We start from the raw sequence: 6,000 nt of genomic DNA, 5'->3' as shown, positions 1-6,000 counted from the left end.
CAGGCGAGAATTCTACCACTGAACCACCAATGCTCAGTGCCTGGGCCTTCAAAAAAGACGCTTTTTTGGTGGTCTGTGCAAAACGCGTCGACATCTGCTTCCAGCTGCAAAATGCCATTCGCGGACGCTGAAGAACTTATTTCCAAGGTAGCGGGTACAAGCGATTGGGCGTTTTAAAACCACCAGGAACAGCAAAGAGGCACGCTTCTTTGCTTGCGCCGAAACACACCGACTGGAGGCGGATAACGTAGTCGGCAGGATTCGAACCTGCGCGGGGAGACCCCAATGGATTTCTAGTCCATCGCCTTAACCACTCGGCCACGACTACAGCGAGCCCCACTGCCGCTGCGTTCTTGCTACAATCTTACCTGGATCGCGAGGCGCCGGCGGAAGCCTATTTCAAAGTCGTTCTCCGTTTCATAAAAACATTTCCAAAATACAAGCCTTGCAGACAGACACGCCTCAGAGGACTTAAGGGTGGCTTCATGTCGGAATGATAAAGTCTCCCCGTCCGGACATGAAAATGCCACTTTGTTACACACAAAAAAAGAATCAACAACAGAGAAATGCCCACAAGCATTTGAAAAGCCGCACCACGTCGCACTTGAAATAGCTCTTACATTAGTGGTAGACGCAGGAATCGCCTTTTTATTTACGCTCTTACCAACACGATGGAAAGCAAAACAAAGCAAAGCAGAGCAAAACAAAACGAACAAACGAAAACCTTGCGTATAACGCCGTTACGTGCCCAAGCGGTATTGTACATCATCCTAGCACTGCACCCCGGGGCGTACGGTATATGGGAACGAGCACACGCCACGAATCGTCTCGAATCACTCCCTACAGCTGTAAGGCGCCTTGAAGCGTGCACCCCCAACATTCTTCTTTGCGCATGTGTGAAAGGTAAACTCTTGAGCAGACTCTGAACCAGCTCTAAGGAAACTAATCCGATTAGACGTTACTTTGACTCATCTTTTTACGCTCAGTGCTGGATTACTCAAACTCCAGCTAGGGTTAGGGTTAGCATTCCCACGCTACTTAGACACTTTGTTTACGCTCAGTGCTGGATTTTGGGAACTTCAGGATGAGTGGGAATTTTCTCCTATCTGTCAATTCTGTTTTGTTTTGGAGACTCTTGGCTGCCTATGTTGTACAGTGCAGCGTGAAGGAAACATTTTCCAAAACTGTGTCAGCTCAAAAGTTGTAAGAAAACCTCTCCAGCTGCTTTAACTCTCTTCATTTTTGTCATTTAATGTGACACTCGATGTATAACTGGAGCCTCACATATGCAAATGGTGAGGCTCCAGTTCGACACCCAGTTCGACACCACTTTACAGTATATGACAAAAGCATGGCAGACTGTGCCGGACCGGCAGATAACTTCCGCTTATTTTTACCATATTAAACATTGGAAATCCTCCCACTTGTATTTGTGACACTTGATTTTGGCTCCACCTAAGACACTCTTAAATCTTCAAACACTTTTCTCTTCTCCCGCAACACTCTTGTCTGTCGGCACTATGTGGCAGCGTTGCATGACAACCCCTCTCACCACGGAAAGGAACCTAACAGCTTTGGTAAGAAAAGAGAAAAGGACCTGGCCAGTACGGGGCTCGAACCCGTGACCTTGGCGTTATTAGCACCACGCTCAAACCAACTGAGCTAACCGGCCTCACAACAGTGCTCCTCTCTGTGCTGCAAAAAATCGAACTCAGGGAATTTCTTTTGTCCTCCTTTGAATAGAAAGCCGTGTAATTCAGTGTACGGGCTTTCTCGTGCAGTTTCATGGTTCTTGTAACCCAAATCCTACACTGGCCTGAAGTGCCCCCCCATTTCACAGCATTTTTCAGCTGATTTAAAATGTACCTAAAGGAGAAGCATTATTGAAGACCATCAATTACCAAGAGCTTTTGTCAAAGGTTTTGGTGGTCATTTTGAATGACCACAGAGCGCTGTGACCTCGGTTTTACATCTCATCCAAAAGACAGCGCCCTTTTACAACACAGCATCTCCGTCACTATACTGGGGCATTGGGACCCGCACAGACCTCAGGGTGAGCGCCCCAACGCCGGCACCATTAACACCGCTTCCAGCTGGAAGCTTTGTTTTTCCCTGTAGCTCACCCTCATCCGGTTACTGACCTGGCTCACACCTGCTTAGCTTCAGTGGGTTTTTTGAGTTGCGAGTTGCAAGGGGATGCAAGTGATGGAGCCGCTCGCTGCAAAAGCCACTGCATTGGCCGGGAATCGAACCCGAGCCTCCCGCGTGGCAGGCGAGAATTCTACCACTGAACCACCAATGCTCAGTGCCTGGGCCTTCAAAAAAGACGCTTTTTTGGTGGTCTGTGCAAAACGCGTCGACATCTGCTTCCAGCTGCAAAATGCCATTCGCGGACGCTGAAGAACTTATTTCCAAGGCAGCGGGTACAAGCGATTGGGCGTTTTAAAACCACCAGGAACAGCAAAGAGGCACGCTTCTTTGCTTGCGCCGAAACACACCGACTGGAGGCGGATAACGTAGTCGGCAGGATTCGAACCTGCGCGGGGAGACCCCAGTGGATTTCTAGTCCATCGCCTTAACCACTCGGCCACGACTACAGCAAGCCCCACTGCCGCTGCGTTCTTGCTACAATCTTACCTGGATCGCGAGGTGCCGGCGGAAGCCTATTTCAAAGTCGTTCTCCGTTTCATAAAAACATTTCCAAAATACAAGCCTTGCAGACAGACACGCCTCAGAGGACTTAAGGGTGGCTTCATGTCGGAATGATAAAGTCTCCCCGTCCGGACATGAAAATGCCACTTTGTTACACACAAAAAAAGAATCAACAACAGAGAAATGCCCACAAGCATTTGAAAAGCCGCACCACGTCGCACTTGAAATAGCTCTTACATTAGTGGTAGATGCAGGAATCGCCTTTTTATTTACGCTCTTACCAACGCGATGGAAAGCAAAACAAAGCAAAGCAGAGCAAAACAAAACGAACAAACGAAAACCCTCACGTCCCGCACTTGCATATAACGCCGTTACGTGCCCAAGCGGTATTGTACGTCATCTTAGCACTGCACCCCGGGGCGTACGGTATATGGGAACGAGCACACGCCACGAATCATCTCGAATCGCTCCCTATAGCTGTAAGGCGCCTTGAAGCGTGCACCCCCAACATTCTTCTTTGCGCATCTGTGAAAGGTACACTCTTGAGCAAACTCTGAACCAGCTCTAAGGAAACTAATCCGATTAAACGTTACTTTGACTCATCCTTTAAGGGACCCTTGTTAATTGGAGAAATCAATGATTTCTAATGAATTCTGTATGCGTTAAAAGTCAGCTATACACAGTATAGCTGCTCATGATGTTTCCCGAGCCGAAACACAGTGCGTTTTTCCAAGCCATCTGACAAAGCCCGCCCACTGAAAACTGCAGCAGATCGTGTAAAGACGTTCAACTTTGTAACTACTGCACGCACAGGAAGCAGAATAAATTCCTCTTTTCAAACTGTCAAAGGTTTGCTTTGCGAACCCTGCAGGACATCGCACAATCTCTTTTGAACGGGGACAAACGATTTCTTATGGGGCGCAGTAAGTACAGACGTTTAAAAAGCTCCACTCATGCCGACGATGCAGCATGAAGGAGCGCAACCTAACGTTTGACAGACAAAAGCCGGGCGCCGCTACGAGCAATATGAAATCAAACTGACAGCACAGGGCGTTTCCCGCTGACTCAAAAGTGATCTCGACAGACGCTGTTCTCTGCATAAAGCCGAAAGAGCTAAAGAGCGTTTCTGTTGAGACGTAACAAGTTCGTTTCTTTCTACCATGATGTCACCACGACAAAATCTGTCTTTAAACACCTTGCTCTCGCTTTCGCTTTCGCCGATTGTATTGCAAGCCCGCGGAAGCTGGTGTAGTGTGCTCTCACGAGGCACCAGTTCTGTAGAGTTTGGGCATTTACGGGGACAATTATTAATTGTAGCCAAAAATTATTTTTGTGTAAGTCACAAAAATAATTATTTTAATGGCTTTAGAATCCAACTATGCGATATAACTCAAACAACGCACACACACAGGTACTAATACACGAGGATACATTTATTAATACATAGAATATGCATGTAAACCTAACAGATCTTATCGAGAGGGTTATCAGAATACAAAAGGTATATATTCATTCAGTTACAAAGAGTTACATATATCAAGAGGACATACGTTCAGTATATCATTCATCTAGACCGTTTCATAATTGAACTTGATTACAACTTCTACATTAGATACTCAAAACAAGTACATAACTCTTAGGAATTAAACTGATATCAACTGGTTGGGATAACAATGGAATTCTCGAGCTGTAATGCAGTGAAGTTGAATACTCATCCAATCTCTCGGGATTCAGATCTCCTGTGGGCACAAAGGAACAGTTGCAGGCTGTTGCTGTCCAATCCGCACTCTCTGGCTAGGTGCCAGGCTGTGCTGTGCTGCTTGCGACGGTGCGCTGCTGATGCTCACTGACCGGCTAGTTAGTGTTGGCTTTAACTAGCAAAGTTTGTGCACAGGAGAAAAGATGACTGTGGGTCCCAGCAGGTCAGGAAGAGGACCGATTCGTTCCTGATGAAGCGCTTGTTCTGAATAGTGATTCAGCTGTCCACAGTTCTGACCTGTTCATGAGGTTTGCTGCTGATGCTAACCTCGGGTGGATCCTCTGGTTACTCGTGGCAACCTCCGCTCTCGACTTTTAGAACAGAGGAAAGTACTGGCACTCAGACGCACTGGCCGTTCCGTGGTTGTCCGGGCTGAGTCTCAGGATGGTCAAGAGGCGCGCTGTGAGAATGTCCTGCCCTTGGGAGCCTTCTGCTCCTGGGCCGTCCTGCCATGGATTTGTCTTGCACCCCTGGAATTCTCCTTAGAATTCTCCTACTGGAATAGTCCTACTAGTTCTCCTTCTCCAGGCTCTCTGTTGCCTGTTTTTACCTGGAGGAACTTCAGCTTGTCATTGGCTGAAAGTTTAATGGGCATCAGAGTCCCACATGGGTTACATGGCCCTACCAATCCCTGACTGGTTGATCAAGGTGAGATATGAGTCACTTACTCCTGACACCTAGGAATGCAATCCAGATGTCCATCTGGCACTCCCTAGACAGATAGGCGCCAATGGATGACCATTGATCATGATAGCCAGGCTCAGCTAAGTGCATCCCCATTTGGGAGCTGTCCCTTATCAAAAGAAAACATCTTTAAATCAGCCTGCATGAATAGTTTCTCTGTGGTGCAGCCACAGAGATGAAGAGAGAGATGGGGCCTCATTTGGGAAAGCACAGCAACACTTAATTCTGTCTTATTAACAAGCATTGCCTCTACATATCCCCCCTTTTTGAAGGTCACGAGGTCCTGAGGCGTTGTTGCCTTCAAAACAAAACAGAGTTAAGTGATGTCCCTTGTCATTAGAACATTAACCTTAAATGTCCACATTACTCCTCGAGAATTCATACCGGAACCAGCATTGGGAACAAACAGAATGAATAACATCTGGAGTATGTATAAACAAGGTAGGAGACATCATCTCAGTCTAGGCATTACAAATCAGGAAGTTCACTGTCAGTATCTGATACCTCTGTAGGCAGATATTTGGGGAAGAGGTAACTTCCTTTCTTTTGAAATGCTACCTTTGACTCATTCGTGCTACCCGGAGTACATCTTGATGTAAGAGTACAGCATTCAGAGTACATTGTCAGTCATGATCCAGCTTCCCAGCACCAGTGTTACAATAACACCGGTTCCTGTTCCCAGCCCCCCTGATGAACCATGACACCTGTGTTGGGCACCTGCCAGGGTGGTTTGGAGGTTTGTTCCATTAAAGCAAACTAACTACCTGTACATCTTCAGGGCTTACTGTTTCTTGGATTTCTATCCAATTCAATAGTGTGGCACCTGAAGGCATCCACGACCTCAAGTTTGGTCTTATGTTGTCTGGTTGCAGACCGTACAGTGTTAAGTTACCATGCTGTACTAT

General features: G+C 47.0%; 5 non-coding genes across 5 annotated transcripts in view; all 5 read right to left on the bottom strand.

Annotated features, from left to right (window-relative positions):
- Positions 1-33, bottom strand: part of trnag-gcc (transfer RNA glycine (anticodon GCC)) — a 71-nt gene extending 38 nt beyond the window's left edge. Inside the window, exon 1 of the tRNA in view lies at positions 1-33. This exon is cut by the window's left edge and continues 38 nt beyond it. This is a non-coding gene — a tRNA (tRNA-Gly).
- Positions 34-246: 213 nt separating this feature from the next.
- trnas-aga (transfer RNA serine (anticodon AGA)) lies at positions 247-328 on the bottom strand. The gene has a single exon. It is a non-coding gene; the product is annotated as a tRNA-Ser (tRNA).
- Positions 329-1,598: 1,270 nt separating this feature from the next.
- On the bottom strand, positions 1,599-1,672 carry trnai-aau (transfer RNA isoleucine (anticodon AAU)). The gene has a single exon. It is a non-coding gene; the product is annotated as a tRNA-Ile (tRNA).
- Positions 1,673-2,231: 559 nt separating this feature from the next.
- On the bottom strand, positions 2,232-2,302 carry trnag-gcc (transfer RNA glycine (anticodon GCC)). The gene has a single exon. It is a non-coding gene; the product is annotated as a tRNA-Gly (tRNA).
- Positions 2,303-2,515: 213 nt separating this feature from the next.
- Positions 2,516-2,597, bottom strand: trnas-aga (transfer RNA serine (anticodon AGA)). Its single transcript has one exon. It is a non-coding gene; the product is annotated as a tRNA-Ser (tRNA).
- Between the last annotated feature and the right edge of the window lie 3,403 nt (positions 2,598-6,000).

This window comes from Lepisosteus platostomus, unplaced genomic scaffold, assembly GCF_059453375.1.
Source record: "Lepisosteus platostomus isolate fLepPlt1 unplaced genomic scaffold, fLepPlt1.hap1 Scaffold_48_H1, whole genome shotgun sequence".
Classification (NCBI taxonomy): domain Eukaryota; kingdom Metazoa; phylum Chordata; class Actinopteri; order Semionotiformes; family Lepisosteidae; genus Lepisosteus; species Lepisosteus platostomus.
The sequence above is the reverse complement of the archived record's forward strand: the minus strand, read 5'-3'. Positions and strand labels throughout refer to the sequence as shown.